At 40.8% G+C, this 23,382-nt stretch overlaps 1 pseudogene; it reads right to left on the minus strand.

Annotated features, from left to right (window-relative positions):
- Window positions 1–4,445: 4,445 nt before the first annotated feature.
- Window positions 4,446–18,237, minus strand: Psmd8-ps1 (proteasome 26S subunit, non-ATPase 8, pseudogene 1; annotated as a pseudogene).
- Between the last annotated feature and the right edge of the window lie 5,145 nt (window positions 18,238–23,382).

A 23,382-nucleotide genomic window follows, 5' to 3' on the forward strand; every position in this document is an offset into this window, starting at 1 on the left:
AGTCCTTAGGGTAGAAGTGTGTTGTCTCTCAATAAGGAATTTCACCCTGAATGGAGCTGGGCAAGTAAGGAGTGTGTGAGAAGGAAGACTGGATACATGTAGTATTTGGGTACCAAGCTGACCATGTTAAGTGCTTTGAGACAAGACATTGTAATAGCTTTGACTTTTACTCTGACAGAAAATGAAGTCTAATTGGAAGCATATAAGTGGAGAAATGGCGTGCTATATATAACTTATATAACTTTTTAAAACTCCTTTTAAAGTTAAAAGGCGTTCGATGGTGACTATTCATAACCTACAGGGCTCAAGTGAAGACATAATCTAGAGCATCAGTTAAGAGATGATTTGGTAAGTGGAAACATAGACTCTGGTGGCCCAGTCAGAGTAATGATTGGAACGATGATTAGAAATGACCAGATTCTGAATATGTTATGTATCTATAGTATTATCATTTCTTGCCTTTTTGATAAATGATCTCATGTAACACAGGCTGGCCTCATGTAACAATTTAGCCAAGGGTTACATGTATATCTAAGAGAGAGTTATCTATCCATCTACCCATTCTTCTGTCCATTACCCTGTAATTTATCTGCCATCCACTCATCAACAAATAAGCATCTTATTGCAAATTATCATTTTCAATCATTTTTCTTATTTGTTTTGGACTTACTCATTTGTACTTTGTGTGTGTGTGTGTGTGTGTGTGTGTGTGTGTGTGTGTGTGCGTGCGCGTGCATATGGGTGTATGTGTACCATGTGCATGAAGTTGCTGAGGAAGACCAGAAGTGGGGATTGAAGAGGAGTTATATGTAAACCACCTCTGGATATGGATGCTTGGAGATGAACTAAGATCTTTTTCAAGAACAAGTGTTCTTTAATATATATGTATATATTAAAGTTTCCCTGCCCTGACATTCCCCAGTCTTGGAAGGACCAAGGGCTTCTCCTCCCATTGGTACCCAACAAATCCATCCTCTGCTATATATGCATCTGGAGCCATGGGTCTGTCCATAAAAATATTAAGCTAATACTTATATTATGAATGCAGAAGGCCTGATGTAGTCCCATATAAGCCCCGAGCTTGTTGCCACAGTCTCTGTGAGCTCATATTGACCTCACTTAGTTGGCTCAGAGGGCCTTGTTCTCCAGGTGTTCTCTATCTCCTCTGATTCTTACAGCCTTTTCTGCTGCTTTTTCTGCAGCTTTCCCTGAGTGCTGAGGGAAGAGGGATTTGATGAAGACCTCCAGGTTATACTCTGTCGCCATATAATGTCTGGCTGTGGGTCTCTGCACCTGTCTCCATCTGCTGGAGGAGGTCCCTCTGATGATGACTGGATAAGGTACCGATGAGTATAGCAGAATATCATCAGGAATCATTGGGTTGATTTTTCTTAAACCGATCGTGTTTGGTTTTACATAGGACTCTGGACTATACAGTCCCTGCTTCTTGGTTACATAAGCAGTGTTGAGTATGGGTTCCTTCTCATGGAGTGGGTCTTAAGTCAAGTCAGCCTTTGGTTGGCTACTCATACAAGTTTTTTAGGCCACTATTGCCCTAACATATTTTGCAGGCAGGACAGATTGTAGGTCAAAGGTTTTATGGCTGGGTTGGTGTTTCCCTTTTGGTAGCCTGCAGAGTATCTTTCTACACCACAGAGACTAGAACATAGGGTGAAGGCTCCATGCTCAGTGAGTTGTGTGGATGTTGTCCTTGGTGATGGAACCTTGGTGTCAGTTTTCAAAGAGCAACCCTTTGTTTTAGCATCAGCCTACTATTTTGGGACCCCCTTGACCAAAAACTCAGTTGAATGCAAACCAGTGTCTCCCTTGAAAGCTTTTCCTTGCAATAAGAGGTGGCCAGCTGAGACTCAATTTTCCCATTACTAGGAGTCCTCATTAGGATTACCTTTATGTATTCAAAGAGGTTTCCACCACACTAGGTGAACCCCCCAGTTCTAGCTGTCTCTCTCCCTCCATCCCATTCCAGTCTCACCTGCCCCCATTCTACCTGAAAAATATATTCTATTTCTCCTGTCCAGAAGATCCATGCATCCTCTCAGACCCCTCCTTTACTGAATCTCTCTGAGTCTATGGATTGTAGCTTGGTTATTATTTACTTAATAGCTAATATACACTTATAAATTGATACATACAATATTTATCTTTCTGTGTATGAGCTACCCTTACTCAGGAGTACTTTTTCCTAGTTCCATCCATTTGCTTGTAAATTTCATAATGTCTTTTTTTTAAGAGCCAAGAAATTATCCATTGTGTAAATGTACCATGTTTTATTTATCCACTCTTCTATTGAGAGACACCTAGGTTCTATCTGGTTTCTAGCCAGTATAAGTAAAGATGTGATGAACATGGTTGAGCAAGTGTCCCTTTGGTAGGATGGAGCATCCTTTGGGTATATGCCCAAGAGTGGCATAGCTGGATCATGAGGTAGATCTATTCTCACCTTTCTGAAGAACTGACATGTTGATTTCAGGAATGAAAACTCCTAGTTTCTTTGGAAAGTTAAGTATGTCAAATGATGATTTGCTGGGGCACACAGGTGGAAGGATGAAAGAATGTTTTCCTGAAGCAGACACAGGTGAAAAGATGTTTTGATATAGCAAACACTTAAAGGGACCCTGCATGAAGGAGTATAAATATGACCCCACAGACAGTGGGAGACAAGCACTGAGCATCGATTTGGTTTGCTCTGCCTTGCTATTCTTTGCTAACAGCACACAGGATCGGTTTTCCTCACATAGCGTTGTTGAGTTCAGGTTGCAGTAACACGGTCACTGAAAGAAACTCACCCAAGAACTGCTCCTGAGGTTCCTGTGGCATCTTGTCACTTCGGAGGCCTCAACTCAGGCCAGTTAGTGAGACGTGAGGTTACAAAAATGTTATGCCTCCAGATTTCCACAGTGGTTGTACAAGTTTGTACTCCCACCCAGGGTGTTCCCCTTATTCTACATCCTTACCAGCATGCAGACATCCAGTAAGACTCTAACATCTGTAGATCCTGACTTCTTTCCAGTACTTCTGGCCTCTTTATCAAAACTCATGTGTCCACAGGTATGTGGGTTTATGTCTGGGTCTTCAATTCCACTGATTGGTATGTCTGGTTTTATGCCAATACCGTGTTGTTTTTATTACTATTGCTTTGTAGTACAACTAGAAATTAGGGATGGTGAAGCCTCCAGCAGACCTTTTATTGTTCAGGATTGCTTTTAGCTATCCTAGATTTTTTTTTTTTGATTTTCCATATGAAGTTTGTAATTATCTTTTCAAGATATGTAAAGACTGGTGTTGGAATTTTGATCAGGATTGTGTTGAATGTGTAGATTGCTATTGGAAGGAAGGCTATATTTACTATGCTAATCCTATCTATCCATGAACATGGGAGATCATTCTATCTTCTGGTATTGTCTTCAATTTCTTTCTTTAAAGTCTTGAAGTTTTTAGTCATACAAGTCTTTTACTTACTTGGTTATTCTATATTATTTGGCATTTTATATTATTTGACGCTGTTGTGAAAAGTGTTGTTTCTCTTATTTCTTTCTCAGTCTGTTTGTCCTTTTTTAAAAAAAAATTAATCTTGTATCCAGTCACTTTGTTGAAAGTGTTTATCGGCTGTAGGAGTTCCCTAGTGGAATTTTTAGGATTGGTATGTATACTATCATATCATCTGCAAATAATGAATCGTAAGCTTTTTCCTTTCCAATTTGTGACCCTTGATCTTCTTCAGTTGTCTAATTGCTCTATCCAAAAGTTCCACTACTATATTAAATAGATATGGAGAGAGTAGACAGCCTTGTCTTATTCCTGATTTTAGTGGAATTGCTTTGCATTTCTCTCCATTTAATTTGGTGTTGGAGAGGGGTTTGCTGTAAATTGGTTTTATTGTGTTTAAGTATGTACCTTGTATCTCTGAACTCTTTGGGACTTTTATCATGGGTGTGTTGGATGTTTTTCAAAAGTCTTTTGGGCATTTAAGGAGATGATCAGTTTTTTCCCTTCAGTTTATTTATATGGTGGATTACGTGTATTGTATGTATATATGTATATATGTATATGTATATATATATTTTTTTATTTTAAAAATTATTTAATCCGGGGTTAGGAATTTAGCTCAGCGGTAGAGCGCTTGCTTAGCAAGCCCAAGGCCCTGGGTTCGGTCCTCAGCTCTGGAAAAAAAATTATTTAATCCATGGCCAACATTTTCTAAAAACTGAGACACATGGTACTTCACTGGAAAACAATCTAGTCCCCTTGCCCAGTACCAAAAGGCACCCACAGCTGGCTAGAAGAGCACCTCAGTTGGGGCCCGTGCTCTCCTGCGGGCCACTGGGCAGCTATGCTGAAAACCCAGAGCAGTGACAACTGGGAAACACTCACCCAGAAGGCCCAGAGGTTCCCCAAACTCCCAAATTCTCCAGAAGCAATTATCTCCACCATCCCACTGGGGAGACTAGGGCCCATAGGAGGTTAATCTGCCTTTATTGAGGGCCAGCCCGTGCTGAGACTGCTGGACCAGTCATGCCCACCACCCTGGCCAAGGCTCAGACAATCATCTCCAGCTGCCAGGCATACTCGATGACCTACCTGGCCAGCTCAGTAGAGGGGACGGTGCTGTCTTCTGGCTTCTGCTGCTGGCTGGCAAAGCTGTAGTAGTTGTTAGGGCCCAGCAGCCAACCTCGCTTCTTGGCATAGTCTGTCATATTTTTGGGTGTACTGAAGAAGAGGATCCGGGTAGCCTCAGCAAAAAAGGATTTTCTCATAGGCCTTCTCAATGCATCCTGCAATTTCATCCCTGATAGTATCCAGCAGGATGTCAGTGAAGAAGGTATATCGTTCAGCGGGAATGTTTCCCTTAGCCAGGAACACCTTGTTGTAGCTACCCTCCATGAGGTATTGCTCGTGGGATACAGGGTGTTTGATGTAGACATTGGTCTGGATGCCCTTGGCAGGCAATCCTTCTAATTCTGTGTGGAACTCAGCCACTCGGTTCTGAGACATCAGGAAGAGGAGGTTGAGGTCCAGGAGCTGGTGCGTGTAGGCTGACTCAGGAAGCTGCTCCTTGTAATCAAAGTAGTAGCATTTGAGCTGGGCCAAGTAGCGCTTGAAGGAAGGAATGTCCTTGCATAGGATGCTCCACTGGGCCCTGATTTCCAGAATGTCACGGGCCAGAATGTGCTGCTGTTTAGCCAGTTTGGTCCCCGTGGTTGGCAGGAAATTGAGCTCCAGCAGAACCAACTTCAGGCGGCCCAGCTCTTCTCCACATCGGGCTCTTCTGGGTCCACTCCTCTTTGAGTTGCTCATACATGCCGGCTGCTGCCTGGAGGATCCCGCCCGAGATAGCCGCAGGCCCCGAGCTTGAAATGCTGGTTGTCCGTTCAGCGTAGCCGCCACGGCCGCCATCTTTCCTGATGCAGCAAACTGCCTATGTATATGTATATGTATATGTATATGTATATGTATATGTATATGTATATGTATATGTATATGTATATGTATATGTATATGTATATGTATATGTATATGTATATGTATATGTATATGTATATGTACATGTACATGTACATGTACATGTACATGCATATATGTATATGTACATGTATATGTATATATGTATATATATGTATATGTATACGTATACACACACACACACACACACACACACACACACACACATATATATATATATATATATATATATATATATATATATATCCATCCCTGCATTTTTGGGATGAAGCCTACTTGATCATGGTGGATGATCTTTTTTTGGTGTGTTCTTAGGATCATCAGTTAAATGTCTAACATGTAGCTTCTAGATACATTTATTTAATATTTTTATATTACTTGTAATTTATTTTACTGTCTTTTAAAATTACTTCTTCCTTTATACTTTCCTTGATTAGTTTTGTTGCTCTATCTTGGCTCTTTGAAATAACTGCTCTGTCTTGTTTCTTTGTGTTCTGAATTTGCCTCAGACAAGTGTTCTCGCCGGCTGTCTCTCTCTGGTAATGGCATTGGGTCCCCATTGGTGCTCTTTTCTAAATACTCAGGTTTTCGGATTTGTCCCAAGAGCCATCCGTTAATGATTTCTTTATGACCATTTGTGTTCTTTCCAGTTGAAATTAATGCCTAGTTGCAGTGACCTGTGCTCAAAGACTGCTTTGCCTGATTTCTGTTTTATTGAACTCCACTGAGGCTTTCTATGTCTTAATGCATGATCAATTTTATGATTCTTCCATGGATCTTTAAAATAGGCATAATATTTACTGAATACTACATTCCATTTTTAGTCACAAATTAGTTTTTTTTTAAAAACTAGGCTGATACTACTTGAGTATTGTAAATTTTGGTTAATATGTCAAAAAGTAAAGCCACACTGTGTCACTCATGGATTTTGTGTCATGGGTTTTTTGTTTTTTTGGGGTTTTTTTTGCTTCATATATGTTGAAGCTCAGTCATATGACTGATGACATTCATTCTGTTACTCATTAATACTAAATTCACATTTGTTCTTATAAAAGAATCCCTTTAATGTAGTTTTTGCCTTAAATTTTATTTGACTGATATTAATTGCATAGCTATAGCATTCTTTGGTGACTTAGGCTTTCTTTTTTCTGATAGAGACGCTTATGTGTAAGGCCTCATCATCTGAGTGCATCGTTGGACATTAGCTTAACTATAAACCAATGCGCATAAGTTAATGGTAACAAATTGCCCTTTTTTTTGCCTTATTCTACATACATATAACACCTTGCATATTGAGAGTGTTATAAGATTTATATGTCCATTCCATTTCATCTCAAAATAATTTTTTTTCTGCTAATCACATTTCTGATCCTTGTGTCAGAATGCCCAGCAATGAAGCTTAAGAAAAGGACGGCATGTTTCAGTTCCAGCCTCTCAAGTTCCCATCCATCATGATAGGGAAGGCGTGCAGGAGCAGCCCCACCAGCTGTGGTAAGAGTGTGAGGCCGGGGCTGCTCTCACTGTGGCTAAGTGAGAAGCAGCAAGTGGAGAATCAGAGTGGAGGACATGGAAAGGAAATATGAAAATTAGAGGTTTTCAATTGAATTTTATAATATAAAATTTATATACCGTACATTTATATATAAATTATATAAATGTATATTTATACAGTATGAAGTTTAGTGGTGGAGACTTATAAATGTTGCCTCTAATTTCTTTTTGGAATCAATTTCGCAGATTCTGTGTCAAATAAAATAGCGATTATTAGTGCTAACATAAGAATTACTAGGGGATGGCAAACATTTTAAAAGGCCTAAACTTCTCCAGGGTCACTGTGCTGACCATTCTGTGTCTGGAATTCCTTCACTCAGACCCCTTTCCTTCCCTTTCTGGCTTGCATCCTGCTCTGGGAGGCTGAACTCCATGTGCAATGTCATCTATGTCCCCTGTTAATGGGCTTCTTGTGTAGTCGAGTTTCCCTTGAGGAAAAGAACCAAGGAATTGCATAGAAAGAGAAAACATTAGATTGACTCACACGATCAAAGGCTAGACTGAGGCACAATGAGTTTCTGTGAACTAGAGAGCTGGGAAGACCAGTGGCTATTCAGTTCAAGAACTTGGAAGCCTTATAACCAAGGACCAATCATGCTATCATTGTCCAAGGCTGAAGACCTGAAAGTCTCTGAAGAATCTCAGGTGGAGCCCATTTTCTGACACTGGGAAAGCTATCCAAGCACAGTAACAGCAGAAATATATAAGCCCACCGAATTAGAGCAGAGCATTCTTATGCCTCCTGGCTTTCTTCTTTTTGATCGGTGCTAATAGAAGTGTGGTCCACATGCAGGGTAGATCTTTTCTCCTTAGTTCACTGGCCCATATTTCCATGGTTTATAGAAATGGGTTCACAGAAATCCAGTGTACTTTACTGATTTTTTTCAGCATCTCTCAATCCAGTAAAATTGTCAATCAAGGTACTATCACACTTCTGACAGAGCTGAACTGGGACACTATGTTGTTTCTTTGGGAGACTTCTCAAAGTAGCATTCTGCTTTCTCCTTCAATCTTAACTGATCCAGTGCATTGTTTCTAGGCTCATTTTTAAAGCAAGCAACAGAAAAAATTTCTTCGTTCTTTTTGTTGGGGAGAGATATAAAGGGACAGAAAATGAATGAAAATGTTGAGTGCAAAGTTTAAGGCTGAACAGGAGCTAAAGCAGTGTTGTTGGCCACAGAGACCATGATCAAGTTTACACTGTGGTGGAATGGCCTGCCTCCTATACTTCTGCCCCTGTGAGAATTATGAACCCTCTTCAAACCATTCTGGTCCTGAATTAGCATTCAAGTTCATAGAGTGGCCACACTTGATGCTTCTCTTAGAAAAGACTGGGCAAGGTCACGGGAGCTGTGGATCATTTTGGTTTCTGGACTAAGAAGTATTCATAGACAATTTGATAGATACAAAGCAGAAATAGGCCTCAAATAGAAATGACCAGTGCTAGGGCTGAGAAGATAGCTCAGCTATTAAAGGGCTTGTCTTGCAGCGACAAGGCCCTGGGTTTGACATTCAGAACTCATATAAACAACAACAACAACAACAACAACGACAACAACAACAACAACAAAAAGCTAGGCTTGCTGGTATGTCTTGTTATCCTAGCATCCGGGAAATGGACAGAGGCAAACCCCTGTGGCTCACTGGACAGCCTGCCTAGCCTTCTTGGTAAGTTCCAGGCCAGAGAATATCTTGGCTCAAAAAAGTATACAGGACTTGTAGAATATAACCTTCTGGCAAAGACATATGCGCGCACACACACACACACACACACACACACACACACACACACTGACTAATGGCCTCTGTATAGAGTATCAATAATGACATCTTAATGCTCAGCACATATTACCTTGTGAATATTGTAACACATTATAGACTTAAAGGGGAGAGAATGAAATGATTTCTTAATTACATAATTATTTGTTCGTTTACTTATTGATCTCTCCTTTTCTGAATCGGCTATTGAACAAGACTCATTGGTAAGCTATGCTTCACCTCTGGCAACCCAGTAGATTTCATTCTAGTAAAGCAAATATACCCACAGCAAAGAGTTCAAAATATCATAAATCAGATTGATGCAAACATGCTGTGATGTATCTTTCCCCAGGAAACAGTATTGTCAGGAGTAACAGCCTTCCCAGATGCATTTTCCCCCAGTTTTCAGGATTCTAAACCTGTTCTGAAAATCAATGTTAATTCAAGAGTTCTCAGCTCAAAATGCAGCTTGTCCTGAGCTCTGGATATAGTGCAGGAGAAGGAGAAAGGAATGATTTGTGACCTAAAGAATGTGCTTTGACAGCTCAAACCCAAAACACATTCAGAAATTTCCACAGGGGCTTTCTAGGTGACCTTGTGGGGAACAATCTTCACCTGCCAGAGAGAGGGTAAGAAACTGCCTGGGAAGACATTTGGGTGAAATGTAAGGAGAAAAGAACAATGGCTTTTACCTTGTGGCTATTTTGGGCTTTTTGGAAACACATCTCTGTGCATTTTGCATACATGGCACCTTTGCAGACACTGTGGTGTATTGGGAAGGTAGACACGACAAAGCCACATCTTCCTACAGACCTCTGAGAGTGATGAAGTGATTCCAAGTGTCCAAGGTGGCTGGTTCCTGCTGCCCTGAAGCTAAACATTGTCACTGAAGCACCTCTCAGCAGCTTCCTTGGAAGCTAGGTCTGGAGCTGGTCCATAGGGTCTAATTATGTGATTCCTGAAGTCCCATGCCACTGTTAGCTAGAAATAAAGGTCAACTAACAGTTCAGCTAGAAGCCTCTGTCCTGAGTTAAGTATGGGGAATCGAGAGGAAAGGAATCTTTAGTTTCAACTCGCCAGCTTATTTCTCAAAGGGAGGCACTGGTCACAATCACTCATTATGTTCTAGATTTCTCAGTGAATATAGAAATAAAATGCAGATATTCTAAAGCACCCAAAACCAACCAACTAATCCACCAACCAACCAAACAAACAACCAACCAAACAAAAACCCTTGAAGCTTATCATCAAGATACCATATAGGCTCATAATGGTAAAGTCACAATAATTGTGATGCCTGTTTCTCTAGCATAGTTTTTAAAATAATACTTACTAGTGTGACCATCAGTAGCCAAACAGCATCATGGGACAAAATGCAACATTGTGCTGCCAGAATTAGCTAGAAACGAAGTTTGGACCATTTGAAATTCTTTGTTTCCCTTTCAGAATAAATAATTACACACATTCTTATTTCTTCAGTGTTTCAAATGAAGGTGTTAGACTTCATTTCTGAATGCAGAAAGAGGCGGGCTGACCTCTGGGACATTTCTGACTTTTAAAAAAAGATCAAACTCTAAACACCATGCCCTTTCAAAACTCATCCTGAGTTTCACAGATTATTTCTTGTTCAAAATCTCTCTTTAACATAGCTTTGGCACATTAGAAGATGGGTGTCCATGTTGTGCATCCCCAGCCTTTAAGTTGGAAGGTATAACCCCTGTCCTCAAAGGAATCACAGTATTTATACCACAGATTAGAGACAAGGAGACAAGTCGTGAAAGACAAGGAGACTCTGGGCCAAGACGTTCAGGTCCCAGCTTCCTAGCTGCTAACCTAAACCTTGTTGAGTTGACCAAATGCTTCCCATTTCCATCTGCACACCCTTCAGGTAATGTGTACCCTTCTTGCCTCACAGATTCCCAAGCCAGGATCACAGTTAACGTTAAGAAACATTCCAATTATGTCTAACATATTGTGTTATCCTGTACTGGGTTCCAAGAAGCTGCAAATGGCTGTGCATTTCATGTAAAATAGCTTTGCTAGGCTATTAAAACTGTTTTTAACAAGAGCCCCAAATCTCTTTCCAGTCCCAAATTGCAGCAGTGTGCTCTTACCTGCAGCCTAAGCTACGACAGAAGAAGACATCTACTCTACCTCCTTTAACAAGAAGCAGACGGATGCTGTTTTGAAGGACATTTTTACTGATGCCTAAACTATGGAAGGAAGCAGATGGCAGAAGATTGAGAGATGTTATTCTTTAAAACCTTGAAAGATACTAAATTCTGGTCTAGGACCACTTGGAGCAACTGACAATCCAAGGAATTTTATTGAACCTTTGAAATGTCAAGTGCAGAACAGAGCTTCTCTGGAATACCAAGGTACTTCAAATGATATATTTGAAACATGTAAACTATTGCTGGACTCTGACAGAAAATGGAGCACTGAGCAGTGATATTAAGCATTAAAGGTGGACAGTAACTGTTTTAAATATGGGTTCACTCATTCAAAAATAGAATGAAGAAATGTAAGCCATGAGAAAAACTTGAGCCCCATGTCAGTGGCCAATATTTTGTGCCATCCCTTGAATCCTATGTTTTCCTTGTCCCCTCACCGATATCTTTTAGTTTCTGCTCTCCCAATCAACTCTGTCCCTAAGCAATCCACATGTACACTCCCTGAGAATAGATCTACCGAGTTCATTAGTTTTTCAGCATTCAGCACCCTTCTAGGCCTCAAAACAGGTCACCACAAGGTTATTGGACTGCTAATTCCCCTTCCATTTAGTGGTCGTGGGAGTAGGGGTGTCAAGTGATGTGAGGCACAGCCCAGGAGGATTTCCACACAAGCAGTTTATGGAGGAGATATGGGAGTGTTCAGAGGTGATGGGGAAGAGGATCAGAAAGGTCAGCCAGCCGAAGAAGGGGTCTTGTCAAGTGACAGTGGCATTCGTTTAGCCCAAGGGGGAGAGCCTAAGAAATGACCTAAAGCATGTTTTCTAGTATGAATCCAAGAAAGCTGGACCATGACAACTCCACTTACTCACTGAGGGATGCTGGGAGGGAGGCAGGGGAGGGGTGCTCACTCTTGGTCAGGGTTCAGTACTTTTGGCAAAGGCATTTGAAAGTCTTGGAGCTCACGGAGATGGCAGAAGTGGTTATGCCAGAGAGACCTGCGTTTTTGTTACTCTAATAAATGCTTGGGGCGATCAGCTTAAAAGGAAGAAAGATTTCTTTTGCTTCATGATTTCTGAGGTTTTACTTGATGGCCTCAGTTCTATTGCCTTTGGGCCTGTGGTGAGGCACTATAACATAGCAGGAGTATATGTTGAGAAGGCCTGTTTGCCCCATGGCATCCAGGGAAAAAGGGGAGGTCCAAGGTCCCAATATCCCAATGTCCCACTCCAGGATATGTCCTTATTGGCCTTACTTCTTTTACTTGAACTTTACCACCTCTTCAAAGTTACCCTCCCCATCCCCCAACTTCCCATAACACCACAGGCTGGTGACCAAGCCCCTTAAACACAATGCCTTTGGGGGACACTTAGTCAAACTACAGCAGTCACTTTCCCCTGGAATGGTTTGCTTGTGTGGGTTTCAAGTCACAGCTTGTCAAATACCATTTTTATTAAGGCAGTAATTCAATTTAAATTTTAAATTAAATTTAATACAGGCAGTAATAGATCTCTGTGTTTGACTTTTAGACAACCTTTCAAATGCCTACAACCCGTCCATGTAACTCAACTTATTCTTTGAACGTTGGTTGAGAGACGAATGCTCAACTTTTCTTTGCTGATGGTGGGAGCCAGTGACACTTCAGTACTGACAACACTGATATCCCTGAAAGTTGAATCAAGTAAGAAGTTATCTCTACTTTTATTCTTGCCCAGATTTTAATGAAAAGTAAACTGCTTTAATATTAATCATAGGACCTTTAATATGCTTAATAAAAAGCTGTAAACTGGAGAACATGCCAAAGCATTGGAAATCTTTAGTCATTTTTGAACTGAAGCTTTGTTTTGAGTTCCAAGAACAAAATTAATACCAAGAGCAAGTTAACAATTCAAATATTAAGGCAGAAGGTCTCTCTTGGTTGTTGATAATCAGCACCCTTTGCCTGTATAAGGCCCTTGCTGCTCCACTTCCAGTTTCTAAACTTTTGTTCACGTCATTCCAGGAACTCATGTATACAAACTGGTGACTGGATAGCAAAATTGCCCTATGGAAAATAGAGATAATCTAAAATGTCGCATTTCTACAGCTGCAAGTGAGCTCTGGTTGGGGAAGCGTTTGGCCAAAATCCATGAGTTTTGAAACCTGCCTTATCACCTGGGTTCTGTCACTGTAAGGTCAAACTGGTGAGGAGCTCTCTCTGAGAGGTGGTAGGGGATTGACTCCATCTAGGATTGATCACAGACCAGAGAGCGTAAGCTAACTATGTGAGCCGAAAGTGCAGAACCTTTCCCTATGTGGAAGATCACCCTAACCACGTGTCTTAGGGTTTTGCTGCTGAGAATAAGCACCATGACCAAGGCAATTCTTATAAGGACAATGCTTCACCAGGGCTGGCTTAAAGGTTCAGAGGTTCAGTCCATTATCATCAAGGTGGGAGCATGGAGGCACCCAGGCAGGCATGGTGCAGGAGGAGCTGAGAGCTCAACATCTTATTCCAAAGGCAAGTAGGAGAAGACTGGCTTCTCAGGCAGCTAGGATGGGGATCTCAAGGCCTAATCCTGCAGTGACACATTTCCTCCAACAAGGCCACACCTCCAAATATGCCACTCCTTGGACCAAGCATATTCAAACTACCATACTGTGGTCATGTGGGGACCCTCAAAATCAGTTGATAGAAAGGAGTTTTGGATAGAAAACCATCCAACTCATGAGCACAAATCAAGGAACTGAAGTAAGCTTGATAATATTATAAAAGCAATTCTCTCAGTATGTAGGCAAGCTAACTGTTATACATGATTGGTAACAGTGGAACCTAGAGCCACAGGAGATTCTGGTACATATTCATTGATCCAAACTGGATCCCCAAGTACGTGGAGGACCTTATACTAATGGATTAAAAAAAAAGACCGTGATACTGACTGAAATCCTGTGAGTAAGAAAAACAAGCTTATACCTGGGTTATACATCTATTTCGAGAGCTTCATCTCTGGCCCTTCCTGAATAGAAGGGGTCCACAACCTTACTGAGAATACTGATATCAACTGTCCAAGCCATTTCGTCTTTCCATTTGGTTGGTGTCTTTTGTATATGAACAGTGTCTAGGGTCCCTAATAGGAGATATACAGACCTTTATTCCTAATGTTGGCTCACAGGAATCTATTCATACGATATTGTTTCGGACATATATACATATATATGCCAATTTTTTTATGTTTCAAGTTCTTGACCTTTTGGCCATTCTGACCTCTGACTTCTGACCAAAATATTAGATGTTTTCTATGGCCTCTGGATCATGTATATTCTAACATTTGAACACTCTACCACCCAAAGCATAAACAGGTGACATACACATTGATGAGCATTAATATTCCTCTTGCATAAATGGTGTGAAGTTAATTGCTGGGGATTTTGTTAAGTGCATCTTGGATGTTATAAGAAACTGCCAAAGCTGTTCCAAGTGGAAACAGCACTTTTGTGTCTCACCAGCAAAGAATGAGAATTGTCAGCCAAATGCTTGTTCTTGCTGGCCCTTTTAATTTTAGTAATTTTGGTTTGGATGTGTTGCACTATTTTGCTGTGATTTTAATTTACACGTCCTTGGGAAGTAATGTTGGCTGTCCATTCATGACTTCATGACCACGTATGTATGAAGTGGCCATTCAAAGCTTTTTAAAATTGGATTACGTTTTTTAAAAAATTCATCAGCTGTAAGATTTTTTTCATGTATTCTGCACACAAGTCTTTGCTGGATAGATTACTAATATTTCCTTCTGTCTTTTCATTCTTTTTTAGGTATTCCTTTTAAATTTAAGTTTACTTATTTGTTTGTTTGCTTGTTTGTTTTTTTGTGAGTAGGCCAGAGGGTCAGTTTTCTCTTTCTCCCATGTGGTTCTTGGGGATGGACTCACGGCTTGGATCCACATGATCTCTTCTCTGCTTTTGGCAATGAATTAAGCTGCTGAGGCACCCAGCGAGGCCATGCTTCTTCCTTAGTAGTGCCTTTCTCTTGTCACATCGGGTATTTTTTTTTTTTTTGGTGACTCAGCCCTTTATTTAAAAAGGGGTGAGTATTTCACTAAACCAGAGATCACCAATTCTACAGCATAGAAAGCCATCTTACCACAGAGGTCACTTGTCCCTACTGAGATTATGGGTGGGTGACCCACCCATAATCATATGCACACACATGTATGTACACACATGCTCCCATACATACATGAGAAAATAACAACAAAGGTAATCAAAAATGAATTCATTTTATTGTCTATAGTTAATGCTATCTCTGTATATGGAAAACAACTGATACATGGTAGCAAGTAAGACAGTTTGTTAATATTACTAGGAAACCAGATTTTCAAAAAAACTAGAAAAAAACCCCACATGGACAAAGACACTAGGGGGAAACCCTATGATATTGAAATCTAAATTGAAATATAAATGTGAAACACCTGGTTTTCATATCAAATATTCTACATATCTAACTTACACACCATGTAAGACCAATGGCAACCCAATGACAACCTGTGCATGTAGCATTCTCGTGTTTTCTAAATATTTCGGAACTGGGAAGAAAAAACCTATGACTGAACCCCAGGCGTAGATGGCAGAGCAAATACAGAGCAGCGTTTATGATACATCGTAGTTGCCAAAAGCAAGGAAGAAGTCATGGGTCTCACAGCAGGAGTGTCTGAGAACCAGCGTGAGGAGACGTACATCCCCACACTGGTCAAACTTGGGGCAATTTTAGCATTTAAAAAATAACTAACTGTAAAAAAAATAACCTTTAAATCCAGAGTGGGAGATGGGAGGAAAGAAAACGCACGGCCTCATTTCCCACCTTGAAGGTGACTTCTACATCACTCTGTCAATCTGTAATTAAAGGGAAAAAATGTAATTTATCCCACCTTTCAAGCCGATAGAAATTATTCCTAGAGAAGAAGACCAGTTAGTCCATGTGTCTAGTGCGCTAATGAGAGCATTAGAGAGCCATCATTTTGTAATTGTCAGTGAAATAATTGACTTGTGCTGGGATGCTTCATGGATGCTGAGGGCTAACGTCAGTAGGTGAAAGTTAGCTGCAGGAAAGGGCTATCTCATGGTGCCGAACTATCCCCATGGCTAACTGCTAAGAGAAACAGAAAAGTGCTTTCACAATGCAGGAACCTGGGTCCCAATCCTTTCCCGAATTTAGTTTCACTAAAATTCATGTGTTCCTCCTCTTCACTAACGAAAAGCCTGTCTGTCATTATCCTTAGACAATTGACTCATTTGTCCAGTCACCTGAGTGTCGCTAATTTCCTGAGCCTGCCACGCTAATCCTGCCACCTATTCTGACATTGTCCTTGAGTGGGACATGGAGCTAGCCAACTGACACCGAAGTGTCCCTCCTGTTGTTCTGAAGCTGCTCTCATAATTAGCAGCTGCCTCTGGGTCTGCCCTGATGGCTCCTGCCTCTTTCCTCACAGGCTGTCTGAATCCATCTTGTTTCTTATGGTAACGAAACTAATTACAATGATTTTTCTTTGAGCATGGTGCTAGATTGTGTGTGTGTGTTGTGTGTGTGTGTGTGTGCGTGCACGCAACGTGTACACATATACTTAAATGATACAATTGTGTATGAGCTACGTCCACACATACAAAGGCTTATCTGTATTATGCGTATCTGCCTTTTTCATGTGGGGTGTGCAGCCTTTCCCCCTGTTTTGTTGTTGTTGTTTTTGAGGGCTGATATTTGTTTGCTCATTTTAGAGATGATCTTGCTCTATAGCTTGGGTTGGCTTTGCTCAGTCAGGTGAGCCTTTGAGTCTCCTGCCTCAGCCTTCCTATAGGTGTATGTCATCATTCAATTTTGCAAAATGAGTTTTTATCATTCATTGAGATGATTAGAGGGGTCTCTCCTGTTAATTACTGGTGACTAATCTAACTTTGAAGTATTTCTTGTATCTCGAGGATGAATTCCGTTCTATTATTGTGCATTAACTTACTAGCTTTCACAGTGCTCCTGGACTGTTTATAAACTGCACATTGATCTGTAGTTTCTCTTTGCACTCTGTTTCTCAGGACTGACGTCAGTGTCTTCTTTCTCCCTTAGTCCTAACACACAGAGATAACAGCGTTGGTGTGGTGAGGGCCTACTCCTTGGTGTTTGGAAAGAAGATGTTAGTGAGACTGATGGCTTCTGGTTTCTGTGGCGAGTTATCTTTGATGGCCCCTCCATATCATCACTGGTAACTTGTGCTTGTCTTCAGAACTCTTGGTGGGTCATACTTCCCCAGAAACAGATACGTTCTATCTAAGTTTCCAAGTACGTTTGCAGAATTTCCCCACACAATTATTTGAGTTGCTTTTAGTCCATTCAAATTGTTGCCCTCATATGTTTGGGTTTTCGCTGTACTTTTCTTTTGTAAATGTGATAAGCTGTCCTTTGCTCTTTCCATACGATTTCTCTCCAATGAGTCAGTTTTATGTTTGTTATTTTTATGTAATTTTTTCACAAGTCATTAATACCCGCTTTTGTCTTTAATGAACTTTTACCGCTTTCCCTACATTCATTTTCTTTTTCTTATCCCTTGTTTTAAATATTGTTTTCATTTTTCCTTTGTTAATAATTTGAGTAAGGCTTTGAATTTTTCTCCAGCACATGCATTCTGACATAAAGTCTTCTCAATGTTGTAATGGTCTAAATTTCCTAGAATTTTAGTTCCTAATGCTCTTAATTAAAAAACTTTAATGATCCTAACTTCAGACAGTTGGGTTGTTTCATTTTGTTCCAACGAATAATTTCCATGCTGGGGGTCCTTAGTATTCTGTGGCATATTCTGTATTGATCGACTCTTTCATCACTATCAGTTAAATTTATTTCTCTTATGCTTCTTGAGGGCAATCAACTTGGACTTTAATAATGTGATTGCTCTCTTCGTCTCTCTGTCTCTTTCTCTCTCTTTCCCTCTCTCCCTCCTCCCTCCCTTCCTTCCCCCCTCTGTGTCTGTGTCTGTGTCTGTGTCTGTGTCTGTGTCTGTGTCTGTGTCTGTGTCTGTGTCTGTGTCTGTGTCTGTGTCTGTGTCTGTGTCTGTGTCTGTGTCTGTCTGTCTGTCTGTCTGTCTGTCTCTCAGTGCTTGGCGATGTGTAGCTGAGGTTTATCTATCTTTTGTGTGTGATGAACAGTTATTTGGTTTTCTCCACCTTCCTAAGATCTTCCTGGCTATAGTTGGTAGATTCACCTTATCTTCATAAGGTGATGTGTTTGACCTCGTTTCTCTTTTGTGATTTCAACCATTATCGCTGTTCTCATATTTTTGTTTGGCCAACACCTTAAGAATTAAATGTGTGGTTTAAATGAGGAATGTCCCTCACAGGCTAAGGTGTCTGTATACTTGGTCCCCAGTTCATGGCGCTATCTGGGGAGGTAGTACAGCTTTGCTGGAGGAAGAATAGCACTGGGGAAGGGGTTTGAAAATTCAGAGCCTCAACAAGCTTTCTCTCGGCTTCCTCTGTCTTTGCCATTGAGGATGTACTCTTTCAGTTTCCTGTGCCAGCCACCTGCTGCCCCACTGTCATTATGGACTCTCCCTTCAGAACCATAAGCACAAATATTTTTTCCTGTCTATAACTTGCTTTAGTCATGGTGTTTTATCACAACAACAGAAAAGTAACTGAATATTGTTTTCCTCCCCTGCCCACAACTTCATTTCTTGAGATAGGATATTGCTATGTTGCCTGAGCTAGCCTTAAAATGCTGATCCCTACTTCAGCCTCCCACTGGCCCTACCTGGCCATTATAGGCATGTGTCAGGACTCCTGACTTGCATTTTTCTTCTGATATTTAGAGAATCGTATGTTTTTCCACCCCTTGCTGGTTCTCTTAGAGCTTTTAAGAATTTACTTAATGGGACTGAAGAGATGGCGGATGGTGCTTAAGAGCATGTAGTCCTTTGTAAAGGACTCAAGTTCGATTCTGAGCACCTAGAGCTCACAGAAGACTTTAAGTCTAGCTCCAGAAAGCCTGACACCTTCTTCTGGCCTCTAAGGGCACTCAAGCTCACTCATAGACACACACAAACTTACACATAAATAAATAATAAAGAACCTCTTCCAAAAGAAGTTTTCCTTTGTCAACTTTTGATACCTACCTATTGACTACTGTGAATAAGAAATGGATTTATTTTCATTTCCACAGACCCCTTCATCTAGCTACTAATTTTTATTAGCTATGTTATTGCTTTGATTTCTAGCTCCAATTTCCACAGTTATACAGTTGACTCATTATTCTCTGTTATCTTTCTTGTGCTTTTCAGAATACTGTGTCTAGTTCTTGAGTGTTCTGGTTGGCTACTGCTACTAAACTGGATTTTCTGTGTGATGTTTCCCTTTTTATTTCCTTCCCCTTTCTTTCTCTTTAAGAAACACTGTAACCTAATTAGTTGTTGGGAGCATGAATTCTGGACATGGTGGAGCATGAATATCTGGTGTTGAAGTTCTACACTTTTAGGCAGTAACCTCAGGCAAATAAGTGACTTAGACTCCCAATGCCTCTATCACCTCATCTGTAACCTAGCCTAGTCAAGGCGCCTGTGAATTTGCATTGCAATGCAAGGCAAGTGAATTTGCATTGCCTTAAAAGTTTTAAAGAACAAGGAGCAGTTCCCAAAAGCACTGACAGCAGGTGAGCATTCAGGGACCCGATTGGTCTGGTTGATCACCTACTGTACAATCAGACCACGACTTTTCATTCCACTCCACAGGAAGAGCAGTAAGTGTCCTGTTTCCACAGTTTTCATTAGGCTCCACACTTCTCAGCAGGTTGGAGCAGGTTGCTGGCCATTCTTGAGTGAACCCCAAGGATTCACTAAGGGACCCGGGGTCTCCATGATAGTCAAATGCTTTTGGAGAGCCTGGTCTAGGCAAAACTTCGCTGATATCTGCCTTTTTGCTAGACTTTCGATTTGTGCCAGAATCTTTGTGCCTTTAGTAGTTTGGGTTTAGGTTGTAATTACTTTTCTGTTCTAATGGAGATAAGTTTTGTCACTTAAAAAAAAAGCAAAAGTCTGTCTCTGTCTCTCTCTGTTTCTCTCTGCCTCCCTCTCTGTCCCTCTCTCTCACATATGCATGTGTAGACCAGAGGCCAATGCTCTCCATCTGATTTTTTGAGACACGGTCCCTCACTGGGCTTGCGCTCTGTGATTCTGCTTAGCTGGCTGACTGGCTGACTAGCTGCCCAGGAAGCTCTAGGGATGCTCCTGTCTCTGCTCCTTTCCCAACACTGGACTACAGATGTGACCTAACTTACACAGACACTGGGGATTTAAACTCAGGTTATTTACTGAATGAACCATCTCCCCAACTCCAGAAAAAGCTATTCCTATTGTTTAGGTTGTTTTGTGGGGAGAATCTTTTCTGGGTTAGTTAGATGTACACGTTGACTGAATTTGATTGGAATGAGTGTTATTGCATCAAATTTTAAGTTGCTATTCAGAAAGTACAAAAACTGCATTCATTTTCTCCCAGATAAGCCCTTGCTTTTCACAACTCACAGAGACATGTTGCATTCCCAGCACACATGTTTTCGAACAGTAGTTACGATGTTTGGAATTAATACATTCACCTAAGTCACACATCAAATTATACAGAAAAGCTGGCGCAAAGGGTTGTCAGCTATTTTCCCATTTCCCATTTTCTCAGCCCTAAATCCCAAGAGACATTGTTACCTGGTTTTCTTTCTAGTTCTCCTGGCTGCTAGTTGGATGCATTTAGATCACAGTAATATATTTATACACATTTTTTCTTGTTAATTTTGCAACTACAAAGGCCCTAATAACAAATTGGCGTGTTACTACATGTCCCGTGCAGCGTGATCACCATCTTCTTTGCAGAGTTGCATTGTCTGATTTCTGTACACAACTTCAATAGCCTCAACACAGTTAAGGACTTCTTATGGTTTGCTGTCAGGTCTTTGAGTAGATTTTCCCTGTCAGCATAGGATCAGCCCACTGAGTGGCAGGTAAATGGAGGTAATTTTCCCTGAAGACAACCAGAGGGACTGTGAATCCTCTGTGCCCACTGACACACTCCTGTGCTGAAGCCAGACTCTGTTTCAACACTCAGACTTACTGAGTGCTTTCTGGAAAACTCCTGAATTATACCTTAGATAATTTTGTTTGCTTGTTTTTTTTAAAGGATTCTATGATTGCAATACTAGGCCATCTGAGGTCGGGGGATTGCTGGAGTTCCAGGCCATCTGGGCTCCAGTGTGAGACAAAAACCCACAACCAAACAACTGAGCTCTTTGATTAATCTTTGATCATTTTCCTCAGTACAGGTTGAAAATGTCTCATCACCAATTCCAAGGTTAAAATATTCTAAAAGTTGTCTTGAAAGCTTGTTTGGTGCCAAGACCAGAGCTGAACTGACCTGCAGCAGTGTCTCCTATTTGAAGTGTTTCATTGTGAGGTTCCACACCTAATTCCTCTGGACTGTCACGTGACGTCACGTACCTGTACTGTTGCCTTTCTAAGGTCTGAAGAACTTAGAAACATTTTTGGTGTTTGGTGAGCAAGGCATTGCTGTCCTGTACAAGAGCTTCGGAATGACAGTGCTGGAATTTGCTGACTGATTACATAGGTGAACCCATTGACGCAATACCGTCTATGGTCAACAGTGTTGCTTTTGTGCTAGTGTCTGTCTTAGTCACTATTCTGTTGGTGTGGAAAGTCAACATAACCGAGCAACTCTTATAAAGGAAAGCATTTAACTTAGATGCTGGCCTACAGTCTCAGAGATTCAGTCCATTATCATCATGGTGGAAAGCATATGTCTACCTACAGACAGACAGACATGGTGCTGAAAAAGTAGCTAAGATCTACATTCTGATCTGCTGGCAGGGGCTTGGGGGGGGGGCACTGGGCTTGACAAAGGCTACTGAAACCTCAAAGCCCACCCCCAGGGACACACTTCCTCCAACAAGGCCACACCTCCTAGTACTTTTAGTCTTTCCAAATAGTGCCACTTCCTGGTGACTAAGCATTCAAATCTATGAGCCTAGGGGGCTGTTCTGTTCAAACCACCACAGTCTTCAATCAGAAAACACAATCCATCTTTGTCATTTTAACATAGAGGCTTTTGTTAAGTAGACGCCAGAAAAGACGAAAAAGCAGAAAGGGGCTGTGACGGTTACTGCTAGTCGTCAACTCGACAGAATCTAGAATCGCATGAGAGATGGTTCTCAGGGAACGTCTGGAAAAGATCATTTTGATTATTCTAATGGATGCTGAAAGGTTAGTGGTAATTGTAGATGGGACCATCCCCTTGGCAGAGGATTCTGGGAGGTATAAATGGAGAAAGTGAGCTGAGTAGTCATCTCTGTGTTTCCTGGTTGTGGATGTCACATGACTAGTTGCCTTGAAGCCTCTGCCATGATAACCTGTACATTTTAATCGTGAGCCCAAACAAATCCATCCTATTATAAGTTGCATTTGGAAGTGTATTTTCATCACAGCTACAGGAAAAGAGACTCTGACAGGGAGATAGTTCAGATTAACACAGCTTGTGTGAAGACCAGGAAAAGCTACCACTTAGGGTGGAAGCACAAAATGAAATGAGTAGGAATTTCACAACCTAGAAAATGCTGAGAGTGTGGGATCCAGGCTCTGAGAAGGCGACACTACCTGGCCAGGTCTGGTAGGTCTGAGTCAATACTGTGTGGTTGGTGCTGGGAGTGCCAGAAATGATCAGACACAACCAACTACCATTGGCAGAATGAAGGGCAGAGTTGAGGCTGCACTGACAAGAGTTCTTTCTTCATACTCTAGCTTTAAAAGGCCTCCGTCTAGCATGCTCTACTAATACAGCTAATCAAACTGGCTGAGGAGAACGATACTTTGCAGATGCATTTTTGGCATGAAGTTTCCGAGTCAGAATATAGAAAAAAAAATGGGATTAGACCAGTGAGAGAAAATTTAAAAATAAGCACAGTCCCTGTAAACATACGAATATTTTCATTGCATCAATAACCAATACAGGTAAGAGTCCTCTTATAGAAATTGTTTTCACACTGTCATCTCCCTACCAAAGGGAGAAATATAGTTGCTGCAGTCAAATTAAATATTATCTTAACATATTTAATAATAACCTATCTCTAGGTTAGATTTGATTCCTTAATTGATTTCCCAGTGACATATGACTATTCTGTGGTATAATGCCTACATTATAAAATTAATCACTATCAAAATCCTTTCAACATAATTGAGAAAAAGAGGAGTGAAAAATAATTTTACTAATATGCATAAATAAATTTTAATATGCAGTATATTGGCATTTCTATATACCCTATGTAATAAAATATAATATCCTATCAAAGAATATCACATAGTACCTGTATAATAAGGAAGTAATAAATACATATCACTTTCTTAGGTTTAGTGATATT

The sequence above is a fragment of the Rattus norvegicus genome, chromosome 3 (assembly GCF_036323735.1).
Source record: "Rattus norvegicus strain BN/NHsdMcwi chromosome 3, GRCr8, whole genome shotgun sequence".
Taxonomy (NCBI): domain Eukaryota; kingdom Metazoa; phylum Chordata; class Mammalia; order Rodentia; family Muridae; genus Rattus; species Rattus norvegicus.